The 13,719-nt window shown below is 40.7% G+C and overlaps 1 protein-coding gene across 1 annotated transcript in view; it reads left to right on the forward strand.

The window, feature by feature from the left end:
* The window catches only part of PLCL1 (phospholipase C like 1 (inactive)), a 305,227-nt gene that overhangs the window by 176,700 nt on the left and 114,808 nt on the right, over nt 1–13,719 (forward strand). The window lies entirely within an intron of this gene.

Below are 13,719 nucleotides of genomic sequence, written 5' to 3' on the forward strand. Positions count from 1 at the left end.
GGTGGGAGGAGGTATTGTTTCATGGTCTCTGTGTGTATATAATGTCTACTGCAGTTTCCACGGTATGCATCCGATGAAGTTAGCTGTAGCTCATGAAAGCTCATGCTCAAATAAATTGGTTAGTCTCTAAGGTGCCACAAGTACTCCTTTTCTTTTTGCAAAGACAGACTAACACGGCTGTTACTCTGAAACCTGTCATTATATTGGCAGGGTTCACTGGCATAGTTATACTAGCATAGACATGGCCTAAATTGTCCTGCCTTGCTCTCTGTATGTGTGCAGACATGCAGAGGATTCAACTAAATCCATGTCTCCACTCCACTGCTTATCTCCCTTGCTTTGAACCTCAATAAATAAATAAATTAAATAAAAAGCTGCAGTATAAGCAAGTGCATCACAAATACACCTGTGCAATTCCTTTTACCACTGATGAGATGTACAGCACACGCTCACTTTGCGGAGAAAATAAAATATGCTTATTGTTCTGCACGGTGAGCCAAATTCTGTTGTCAGAGAAACGGAATTGTAAATCAAGTCAGCAGGACTTGGAAATGTGTATCTGAGGGCTGACATTTTTTGCCCAATTTACACAAATAAAAGATTTGTTGTCACATATAAAGACTTAAGCCCAGGTCTTGAAATGCCTTTAATATCCTAACTTCCATTGATTTAGGAACTGGGCCTCAGACCTACATTTTCCAAAATGACTAGGGATTTTGGGTGGCCAATTTGAGACATCTTAGAGAGGCTGGATTTTGAGAGAGCAGCTGCTTAGCACTTACTCACAATTATTGTCCTTTAGGGTGTCTGCATACCTTAAAATTGAGGTACCCACAATTGCTAGTCACTTTTGAAAATGTAGGCCTGAATCAATTTATATTAAATCAGGACCTGATTCTGCAAGCTCTTGTATGCACGTGCTTAATTTTACTATTTGAGAAGCCCTAATGGGGTACTCCCAGTACTAAAGTTAAGCATGTGTACTGTATAAGAATTTATAAAATTGGGCCCCCCCGCTTTTTTTTTTTTTTTAAGTATCAATTAGATTCCATGATCAAATGTTAGTGAGGTGTGGTCTAGTGGTTTGAACACAGGTCTGGAAATCAGGGATAATGTACTTTTTAATCCTGGTTCTACCATGATTCTATCTTTTTAGGAAAGTGAATTAAGTTCTCTGTCTCAGTGTCCCTGACCGGGGAGGCGGGGGTGGCAATGATAATTCCTACCTACTATAGGACTGATCTGATCCAAAGTCTGCAAAGAAGCTCCCATGGACTTCAATGGATTTTACATCCAACACCTGATAAAGCTGCTCTGAAGATTAATTTGGTAATTTTTAACTTCTTTGGTCTAGATAATATTTAGTCCTGCCATGAGTGCAAAGGACTAGACTAGAGGACCTCTCAAGGTCCCTTCCAGTCCTACGATTCTATGATTCTTTGACTATGAAGAGCTCTACAGAAGTGCTAGGTGTTGTTACATTACTTAGCCTGTTATGCTGTGAGAAAAAGAAAGCAGTAGTAAAAACTCTTTTTACAAGCATCCCGCTCTGTATAATTTTTTAGAAACATTAGGTCAAAAGGCACTTGTGGCATAGAGATCCCATAAAATGTGTGTCTAAAAATATTCCTAAATCTTTGAAACCTCTTTCTGCCTGTAACTGCTGTAACCTCTTCGTAGCCATGGACCAAAACATTGTTCTAAACCCTTTTGGGTATGGTTAAAGGCCATATCATGAAATGGAATAGTTTAAAATGATAAATGAGTAGTAAAATGTTCAGAAATAGAAAGAGAGCTTTATAGAAATCCCTGATTTAGATAGACAGGTATAATGTATATTTCAGAATCAGTCATGTTACAATGAAGAAATTGGCCTGATAGATTAAAGATGGGATAATTACTTTTTAAAGAGCCTTATATTTAGAATTCCTCAGAAGTCTTTTGGTGTTGTGCCAGATTCATTCCTTGTGTTTCATTTCAAGCAACTAATTTTGGATCTCCACTGTCATTTATCAAGTCTTTCTCCTGAAAACTGCTCTTGTTATCAGCTCTGTCATAAACACGGTCTTTTTTGTGTATCTGTTTTAGCAAGGCTTTTTACATCTTAGCTAAAAGAGTTTCGGTGTATTACCTGAATTAGCAGCAGTGTTGACAAAGCCGCAGGTCTAACCTTACTACTTAAAAAGAATAGTGTGAGGATCAGAAAAAGTGTGTTTATTTAATTCAGAACAGCTGAAACAGAACACTGTGGGCATATCTACACAAACGCTGCATGGCAAGCTGGGGTGTAAAACTACTGCGCCCCAGTGTACCATGCACTAAGTGTCATGGGGACCCTGCTGCTGTGCACTAATGCTTGCATTGCATACTAGGGAACTTGCATTGCAGTGCATGCTAGGGAACTTTCAGTGTGCAGTAGCAGTGTGTAGTAACAGTTACTGTGTGCACTGTTCCCTCTAAGCTGTGTGCGTGTGCACATGCACACAGACCCTAAACCCCGCACACACGGCAAAACACCATGCGCACAAAAATTTGCACAGAAGAAATTTTTTGCGCACACGGCCAAAATGTTAGCGGGAACATTGATTGCGTGGCATGCTGGAGTGCTGTGCATTTACACACAAGCTTGCTGAGCAGTAAATGTGTATGTAGACATGCCCTATATGTGTATTCTATACAACAAACCAAATGAAAAGAATATTGAGGTTGTAAAATCACGTACGCTACAGTTAGGAAATGCCTGAATTAAGTTTGCCTGGGCAACCTTAATTCCAGTCCCTGGTATGTATGCATTATGATACTACCTTTACATGATCAATTACTATTTTTTCCACACAATCTCAGCCTCATATCTGTTCTGTGGTTTTATACTGTGACCCATCACTCTAGTGTCTGAGTGCCTACCACGTAAATTTGATAGCAGTAGCAAAGTTCCCAGTGACTTTGGGCAAATGGATTAATTTCTCTGTACTTCAATTTACCTGTTTTTAATAATATTTACCTCAGTGAAGTGTGGCGCTGTTTCCTTAAAGAGAGGTTCTGTGGGAGTATGTCTACACAGGGATAAAAGACCTGCGGAATGGCCACAGCTGGCTTGGGTCAGCGGACTCGGACCCGTGGAGCACAGGCTGCTAGGCTAAAAATTGCTGTGTAGATATTCAGGCTCAGGCTGGAGCCCGAGCTCTGAGACCCTCCGTCCTCACAGGATTCCAGAACTTGAACTCCAGCCTGAACCCAAATGTCTACACAGTACTTGTTTGGCTCCGTGAGCCTGAGTCAGCTGACCCAGGCCAGCCACAGGCTTTTTATCCCTGTGTAGACATACCTAGGGAGGTATTACTGGGAAGCTGGTGCCACCCAACTGCAAATTCACCTTATAACTCAGGGACATTTAGGTCTATATGAGACCCGGTTTCTTTATCTGGATGGTACATCAGGGCTCAGACTGTGGTTGTTGTTTACCCAGACACACAATTTGAGCGACTCCTCAGGCAGTTGAACTCTTGAATTTATAAGCAACATAAGCAAGCAGTGGAGCAGGGCCCTCTTCATTTGATTAGAGCAATTTAAATGACCTAATTAGCAGCTGATGCCTTGTGCTTTCAAGTTGACTCTTTTTAATTAAAAACAAAGGCTATTCACATGAGTGCTTGGAGACAACAAAATGATGGTATTTGTAATGCTACCTTTCATTCTGAACCTATTTTTGAAATGCTAATAGCCATGTATTTGCCTGGGGCTGCTATATTATAAGCAAAATTTGCAAATACTTAACTGCTATGCTATTTTTACACTGAGCAACTCCAGCACAAATTCTGCTGACATGATTTTATAGCCTGTTACTATAGGCACTGAAGTTCAAGCCTTAATAAACATTCAGTGTCTTGAAGAGGCAGATTGATTTACAGATTTACAGACATTTAATCTACCTGTTGGCATTTTGTTGAAGTGTAACAGAGATATGCCTGGTACCATTTATTTTACTGTAAGAAAAGCCAGAGAGATTTTTAATTCATTAGACAAAAACGGAAGATCCTAGTCTTGCACTTCTTGCTCAGGCACAACTCCCAAGGATTTCTGTGGAAGTGTTGCATAAGGAGTACAGGGTTGGCCCCAAATGCTTTTACAGACATGTTTGTTCCGTGATAGCCAGTAGGATCTAAGAGCTGCACCTCAAAACTCTCAGCCCAAAGATGAGGTGCTACAGTAGCTTTCAGCCGCCTGTTCACCCTTCTGATTTGAACCTTGTCTGGTCTGCTGGAGTGACAAGTGTAATTTAGACCATCCCGGAGGCCTCTATGGGCTGCAGCACTGTATGCTATGGGCTTCAGCACTCTATGCCATGGCGGCTGAAAGCTACTGTAGCTGTACTGTGCCAGGGTTTGTGAGAGGGTCCTCAGGGGAGGCAGGTTGTTGGCTATCTTCTCAGTGCCTGTGCAGGGGGAAACTTCCCCTGGTCAGAAATGGGATTTTTAGGGCCCCTTTATGCTGCTCCACTCCTTTTACCCAGTGTAAAGGGACTAGAGTAAGGCTGAGGATCTCACTCTTGAAGTGTAATGCCTGATCTAGCAAAGCACTTAAGCTGTGCTTGCCTTTAAGACTGAGTAGTCCCACTGAACTAAAATGTTAAGCACATGGGTAAGTACTATGCTGGATGTGAACCTTAGAAACAGTGTGCAACTGGATGGCACCAATTTTCCAGTAATACCTACTAGAGGACGGACCCCTCCCTCCCACCAGTGAAACCACACCTTCAAGGTAAATATTCTCAGTCTCATCTTTCAGCTGGGTAAACTGTGGTACAGAGAAATTAATTCACTTGTCTAAAGTTACAGAGGACTACACTATTGCTATTGAATTTATTTGGTATGTGCTCTGGGATTATAAAACTCTAAAATAGGTGGGGGGAATAAAGACCCAACTGCTCTATCATCGACTTCATTCGAATAGCCGGTGATATGACTCCAAAGATTGTTTATAAAAAAAAAATTACAGTAGATTTTTAAAAACACAATATGAAGAGAACATTTTGTTCAGCATCCATTATCATTAATTTTATTTCGAATTAGTTCTTTTTTTCTGGCTTGCTTGACTTTAGCAATCTTAACTTTTTTTTTTTTTTTTTTGTGAATATGGGTAAAGCATGCCATGTATTTCTTCATGACTGCTACCCTGGTAGCTTCTAGTTTGTGCTGTAGCCAAGTCTATGTAGTTCTAATGTGAAGGTATCTGAGTACTATTAACCCCACCCCCAAAATACGTAGACAAACAAATATTACTGGAAACAAACAAAAAAACCCTCCTGTATTTCAAGGCTGAAGTTTTCTAAGAAATCATAGAATATCAGGATTGGAAGGGACCTCAGGAGGTCATCTAGTCCAACCTCCTGCTCAAAGCAGGACCAATCCCCAATTTTTGCCCCACATCCCTAAATGGTCCCCTCAAGGATTGAATTTACAACCCTGGGTTTAGCAGGCCAATGCTCAAACCACTGAGCTATCCGTCTACAGGTGTTAGGTGCCCAGCTGTCACTGAAATTCAGTGGGATTTCAGTGCCTAACTCTTAGATTTAGCAAATCTCATATGATCAAAGCAAAAGTACTGAACTTAAACTGCATTCACTATAGAATCTTCACTACTAAGTGGCATGGTACGTGTGATTGGGATGTCTACTCTGAAAAATGTAACTCACGTTTATTTGAAAAAAGGAGGAAACAAACCCCAAATCACATGACTTTCTATTGCATCTCTTCCTTTTCTGCAGCCTTTGTCAGAATCATGGTGCCTAAATACTACAGGGATGGGCAGCTTTAAAAGGATAAGAAGTATGATATCAAGGCAAATTAATCTGTAGTGTGACTCCACCGGCTTCAGTGGACTTACATCAAGGAAGAGTTTGGTCTGTTATGTCTAATTTACATAGTAAGCTTCTCCTGGAAGGGCCCTTTTCAGCTTGTGTCTGTAAAGACTATGCACACATATGGCCTTAAAATTATTAGAAATGGACCTGCGCAGCTGTTTGGATTTGCCTCTGAATCCGAATAATCTCCAAATTTGGGGATGTTGGGGTTCAGACACATCTGTAGTAGAAACTGGTAATAGTAATAAAAAGACTTACCTTCTGGGAGAAGGGGCAGTATGTGACTTCAGTGGAATTGTCTTGTTTAAACCAGGTTTTAGTTTATTAATAGTATATTGTTTAAAGTGGTATTTCAGTCTCATCCTCTTTAAAGTAAATGGGCTGACTACTTCCAGGTTTTGTTGTATTGGGTATTTCCAGATTCAGTGATTGCCAAACTGTGGGTTGCAAAAAGAAAAGGAGTACTTGTGGCACCTTTTGCGAATACAGACTAACACGGCTGCTACTCTGAAAACTGTGGGTTGTGAACCACCAGTGATCCCTCGGTGCTGGCCCTTCTCCTTGTTTCCAACTGCTCTGTCACAATAAAGACAGCTAAAAAAATACATGAAGTGCTTTCCTAAACATTACTTTTACTTGTAAGCAATCACTGACATTGCCACACAAATGTTATAAACTTGCAAGTGGAAGGGGAAATGGGCCATGTGAGATGTAGTCCATACTATGAAAACTCCTGCAACATGACTGTGGAACAATAGCTGTGGGAAAGAAAGAGGAAGACGGAGCTGTATGTAGTTTGGGGAAGACAGAGAAACAATCTGATCCAGTGCCTGCGGGACAGTATTTCCTTATATTAACAAGACCTAAGGGAGAGCCTGCTGTATGCGATGTGGTAGGGAAGGAAGAGCAACGATAAAAAGTCTCTGGTGCTTTTCTGAAGTCAAGGCTATTTTGCAGAAAACTAAGGGCCTCTTATCTGTGCTGTTTGATCAATGTACAAATATGTAATTATTAAAAGATCACACTGTCACTAGAAGTTGACTCATCAGATGTAATTGGAGTCGACTCACAGGATAGACGATATTTGAATCTATGGAAAGGATTCAGCCATCCAGTAAAATATTTCTTTTCCAGTACTCTGACAAACTTTTATAGTCTGGCAGCCTTACAAGTTGTAATGAGGAGTAGATGCTCTTTAACATAGTGCAGTTCAGGAGGAAAGACTGGTTACATTGTATTGCTATTCACAGGGGAACTAAAGGCAGCATCCTGACAATGTTGAGTGAAGAGCAAAAAGGTCTTCTCCGGTGACCAGTTGTTCTGAAAAGCTTTGTCACACACATGTTAAAAATAAAAATAGCCCACTCTTCTCTTGTAGTACAGGATTCTAAAGCAGCATCAGTGTGCTACATGGAAATAGAGTGACAGTATCAAACTCATCAGTTAAGCTCACTTGTTGGACAAGAAGAAAAATTAGCAACACTTGTTAACATGTGTAATGCACCACGGCCCAGATCCTCAAAGGCACTGAAATCAGTGGGAGTTAGGTGCCTAAATACCTTTTGAGGATCTGAGTCCAAGTCCCTGGGTACAATTAAGAGCAGTAAACACAAGCAAGTGTGTGTGAATATTCAGAAAAGCCTGTAACTAGTAAGGATGACAATTTGAACACTGCAACTGTGCACGGTGGATTATTTAGGGCTTGCCGACAGTGCCAGTAAAGTGCACCAGAAGGGTGTAATTTGTACAGCGCTCTGAGAAGTTGCACTTTAACTCTGAAAGGAACCTAGTGCATGTTAGCAGCAGCTGGGGCTACACATGGCAGTTGGAGCCCGGTGCACTTTACAAACCACCTCCCTCTGGTCAGGGGCGCCTCGACCAATTTTGCCGCCCTAAGCAGTCGCCGCCGAATTGCTGCCGCACGACATGGACTGCCACCCCATTCTAAATGCCGCCCCAAGCACCTGCTTGCAAAGCTGGTGCCTGGAGCCGGCCCTGCCTCTGGTGCGCTTTGCTGGCGCCGTGTAGACGCCCGTAGACTCTGGAACCAAGCTCCGTTCACAATAAAATGAACTGTAAAAGGCTCAGAAAAAGGCTCCGAAAAATTCAATGGGAAGCATTTAGAGTCAGGATGCATGTCAGTGATTAATGGCATTTGGCTACTTGAGCCATTTGGCTGGCTGTGTTTTATCCCTCTATAATCTACTTGTAATCATGCAGACCATCCATAACTATCTATAGGCATGCCATTCCACAACACAAAGTGGGGCAGAACGTGAAAGTCTACTGGACTGCTAGTGGTTGTGCCTATGTTCTGTTAATTAAATGTGCATACGCTGTGCCAAAGAAGCAGATGTTTTCAGGCCTAGCAGCTGCAGTTTAATTTCTGTGAATTAGAAAGCCATCTTTTGGATGCAGAGGATACCTTCCCAATGGATGGAACTAAACCCCAGGACTCTATCATGACTCTAACTTATTGCCCCTGGTTGGAGTGAGTTTAATAGTTTAACTTCATCCTGCAGAAGGCTACTGCTATTTATTTAGATTCTAAATCTTCCTTGCATTTTCATTGCAGGCGAGCGTAAATCATGGAAGCTGAAATGATTTCATCTAGTAGAGCTCTTGAATTATGGAGGAATACTTCTGGAGAAGGCTTCTTGGACTGTTGGGGAAGGCTGCAGTTACCAGGGTCTTCAGGCAATGGGGAGGTAGCACCTGATGTAGGGAAAAGGTGCTGGGAAAGCCTGTAGCAGACAGCATGCTATCGAGAAAATATGTGCAAGTGCAAAGTTGATAGGAAAAATGGAGCTATCTAGGAATGCTTTTGTGGAGGGAGGACTGGACCTGGAAGTGGGGCTCCTGGAGGGGAAGGGTGAAAGTGGGCAGCTTTTGGAATCTTTTCAGAATCATTCCTTAACAAAATTCCTCAGTGACTCCACCTGGCAGAGGTTCCTCCTCTTTCGGAATGGGAACTCTGCTGTAATTACATCTGTGGGTGCTCACACATGCCTTCACATCCCTGTTTGGGTACAGGTGTTTTCCTGTGTTTGTTTTCATATACTCTTTGCCTATCAACAACAATTTAAGACTGGTTTTTTGCTCTTGTTTTTCTTGATGAACTTTTCCATGTTACAAAAATTGCTCTGTTCTCAGGATTTTGTGACTTTGATTAAAAGAGAGAGAGAGAAATCACAGGATATGAAGGACCAATAGGATTTAAAGCCTTTGGGTGAAATAAAAATGACACTTTATCCACGTGGATGTGAGGAAATAGCTGTATTTGTGCGAAGAGTTAACTTTTTTACTCCTTACCTGCCCCCCTCCAGTGAAGCCCTACAGCTCTGCCAGCATTTTGTGGCAGACTAGCCGTGCCTCTCTTGGCAGATTGTGAATATTGCTCCTTAATTAGTCCTAACTTAGCCAACAGGAGGTTGCCTCTGAGTCACATGAGGCCTCTGCAGCACTCTAGGTTCTGCTGGCCATAAAGAAAGAGGAGGGGAGTCTGTCTTTAGCACATTGCTGCAGTTTATCGCTACTTGATGCTAGGGCATATTCCTATTAAGTTAGGGGCTTCGTGGTTTCTCATGCCTTTAAAAACTGTCAAGTTGAAACACTTGATTTGCAAATGGTCGCTGAAGTGATCCTTTCTTTCCCAACTAGAGATAATACTGGATGTATTAATCAAGAGACTTATTTATATATTCATTTATTTTTATCACAATGCCATGAAATTGGGCTCTTCTTGAAAGAGAGGAAGAGAAATCAGTGGATCAGTGAAGCACCTCTTCACAGATCTGCAAAGGCACTTAATTCCTGACCCTCTTGTCTGTTGTTATTTAGGGATGGTCTTGGGCAGAAACCAATCATTGTGATTAAATTTTCGACCAAATTGTGTGGTACTATTTGTGAGACTGACCAATGGGCATGAGGGACCAAATGGAGACAATCAAAATCATTGCACTTCTGACTGCTAACAGATTTTTGACCTCACGTTTTAAAGTGAATGGCTAATGCCTCAGTCTCTGTAGTCTCTGACAGGAGATTCTCTCATCTGACTTCTGTACTTCAACTATGTATTTCTTACCTGGCTGGGAGGTACACATTGTATTCTCCATGTTTGACATCTGTGATGCTTGGGCCTTTAACAGTGTATGGCCTTTAACATGAGCATGGGGATGTGCCTTTTCTTTATTTAATTTAGTAGGCGAAATGCACATTTAAACAAGGCACAGTGAAATAATAATTAAAATAAGACACTTTAAATCAGTTCTGGTTCAGATTAATAGAAATGCATATCAGAACTTGCATTTTGTTGCATTTTAATGAATTATAGGCATTTGTCAATTCATACTTATGGTGTTTATAATGAATTGTCACAAAAGTACTTCCATTCAAAAAGACTACTAGACAAAAATGCCTTTTTAACCTTTGATATCAACTGTATAATGCAATACCCTGATCTGAAGGAAGATGACATTGCCTATGTAATTATGTATTGATAGCAAAACCCTGAATGTAATAATGAATAGATTGTTTAGTAAAGAGTGCTGGAGTAGGCACCAATTGCTGGGATTGTGTATATGTACTTGCATATTACTGAGTGAGATAAAGGCCAAAAAATATTAAAATTAATTTGGAAGCTTGCTATGATTAAATTCCCTCCATTACCTTAGTGGATGAACGGTCTCCTGTGTTGTCATGTGTTTCCGTGATAGAGACTTTATCCTCCATTCAGATGTGCTACGGTATGATGATGTGATGGCACAAAGTAAGTTTTTAGTTTCCAAACCAAAGAGAAAACTGGATCATTTTCATGTTGTCCTTTTGGGGCTTGATTGGCTTGAATACTCAATAGCATAAGGTTATATAAGGGGCTAAAAATAATATGGCTTAAAATGAGACCTGGTTGTAACTTTGGAGTCATGACCATGGTTTCATACTAATAACTACATTTTCCAAAGTTTTTTTGCAGTTGTTTCCAAAGTTGTAGCTGTGTTGGTCCCAGGTTATGATAGAGACAGTATGCTTCTTCTTTTTGAAAGGAGACACAGTTGGTTAGTTAATGAATGGAGTGCCCCACTCTTTTTTTCTCTGTCTTTTTGCCATTTTTGCCTAAAAGAGATCTGGGAAGGGCAGGTTTTGAGTCTGATTCTGCTCCCGTTAAAATCTATAGCAAAACTTCCCCTGACTTCAATAGGGAAAGGATCCTGCCCTGTATGACATTGTGTTTTAATAAGCATGACATTTACACACTTGCAGAGCATACAAATCCCATCATTTTCCCATCTAAATAAATAGTGTGCAAGTCCTCTGTACTAGGGCCAAAGCAACTGAAATGGCATTTAAGAACAAGCCCAGCTTTCTTCATCTGTAGTAACAAGTTACCATTTATTACCCCAGGCTGCAATTTTCTCATTAGCTGTTTAGTGAACTCGAATAAGGTTAAATTCATTCTCTGTTCCAGTGTTCTCTGGATAAATAGACCTCCCCTGACGCATCTCACATATAGGGAACTTGGCTTATAAAGCAGGTTTTGTTTTTGGTTGCGAGCTGTGTTCGTGGCTGTAAGAATTGTAATGTCCATATTAGACTCATTAGGAGTAAATAGAACATCAGGTAAACAACATGGCATGAGTTTTAGTCTGAAAGCCTGAAAAATAAAGTTACGGAGCTAACAGGCCTCAGAGGGTTTGGAGGTTAACATAATAGATTCAAAGAAGCAATGTGCCTGCAGCTGTATTTTGCAGAAGATGTTAAATGAGAAGCTGCTATCTCTCTTGGCCAATAGGGGAGGTCTGTTAATGAGATATATTTTATGCCATTGGGAAGAGTCCTCTATTTTATTAATTTCATAAACAACCCCCCTCCCTCTGTCCCCTGCTCTCCATATTGGAACAACATTAACAGCTAGGAGAAGCGCCTAAGGGGCGGATTATGGAGATCTCTAGAAGATCAGGGCTCCAGCTAGACCACAGGTAAGTCAGGGCCTTCCACCCCCCTTGAGCCTTTCCACTGAACCCAGAGGGACCATCCCAGAGAACCAGATCTGCCAACCTCTACATGGGGAACAACAATGGATTTAACTGCTGGGTGAAGCCTTCATAACATTGTTCATTCAGTTCTGAATCTTGAATTTTTTTTCTCATTTGTTGGTAGTTGACTCCCCTTTTCCACACTCCTCTCTTCCTACTGCCACCCTTCAGCTACCCAACCTCTTTCTCCCTTTCCCATTATGCTTCTCACACTTCTCCACCCCAGCCCCTCTTTTTCCTACTTCTATACCGCAGTTTCCCTCTCCTTTCATCCACTCACTCCTTATTGTAATTTGCAGTCCCTTATTCCAACCATCCCTGTCCCCCACTTCAACTTCGTGTTCCCCAAGCCCCCAAGATTTTTTTCTAATGTATGAACAAAACAAATATATAAACAAATATGAATATCTATTTTATAAATAGATATGAAACTAATATGCCACGTGCCTGCCACAGCCACGCTCACTCTGCTTTGAAGGTTCATCTTTGTAAATTACAAACTCCAACCTAAAGAGATTGTATCTTCTTATATATTTGTATAGCACATAATACAATGGGCCTCCAGTCATGACTTGGAGTGTTTTCACAATATAAATAATAATAAACCTCCAAAAGAATGAGTCTCCCTTTTGAACTTACTTTAGCTTTGTTTCCATAATATCTATTAATAGACGGTCTTCCCCATGCTAGCTTTAATACTGGGCGAAATTCACTAAAACGGGCAAAGATTCTGAGATTCACTTTTACTTAGCATTGGGTTTTAGCTTGGAGTTAGTCCAAGGTTCCTTAGAATACTGCTGTATAATACATTGATAGATCACTGCAGTACTGTATGTGGAATTGTGTTGACATAGTAATGAGATAATTAATGCACATATTTGAATATGCCCTGACAGATTAAGTAGAAATCATAAAGAAAAAAGGCTTAAAGCTTGATTTGCTTGATAGTTAGAATATTATCCAGTGTCTGTTAGTCTGTGTCGCAAAAAAGGCTAGTGTATATCCAGTGTCACGTATAGAATGTGACTCTCATTGTTAGAAAGTACATACTCAGAGAATGGTATGTTTTAATGACAGGGAACTCCATCTTTATAATTGTGTGCTGTACCACACGATGATACTAGTAGTCTTTTTTAATTATTTTGATTCTCCTGACTGAAAAGCTCATGCTTTTAATCTTGTTAAAACACCTCAGTGCCTAATGCAACTCAGTATTAATCAGCAAATTTCATTTGGATACTCCTAATCAGACTTTTCTTTCTTCTGCAAGTTCACTTAGTCACTGCATGAGACAGACAGGCACTTCCTACTTTTTTACAGTTTTGCTCTTAGAAAAGAATAATATACATTATGCCACGATGTCCACAGTGGGCTTCCCATTCATTCCAATAGCTGGAGCAAAATTGTCTGCCTTGTTTTTAAAATTGTCTATGGGCTTATTCCACTATGCCTCACATACCCTGGGCCTGGCCCTTCTAGTCATTTATCACTGTTTTTTTCTCTGTCCCTTGACACAGTCTTCCCATCTGTTAGGGTAAGAGCCTTCTTCTGTGCATCTTCTGCTATCTGGAACAGTCATCTTGGATCTCTCCATCTATTTTCAAATCTCAGCTGGAAACTGTCTTTTCCATGCCGGAGCATTTAACTCTAATATGCCAATTGAATTGCCATTGCAGGAGAAACTGTAATAAAAACAAAGGGTTGCATTGTTACCATTGCTCTGCACCCTTTTGATCACATAAGTTCCTTGCTCCAACCAATGGTTACTCACAGTTAGCTGATCCAGTTCTTCTCATGGTTTGTCCTTGTGTACACTTAGAGCTAAAC

This window comes from Eretmochelys imbricata, chromosome 11 (assembly GCF_965152235.1).
Source record: "Eretmochelys imbricata isolate rEreImb1 chromosome 11, rEreImb1.hap1, whole genome shotgun sequence".
In the NCBI taxonomy this organism is placed as follows: domain Eukaryota; kingdom Metazoa; phylum Chordata; order Testudines; family Cheloniidae; genus Eretmochelys; species Eretmochelys imbricata.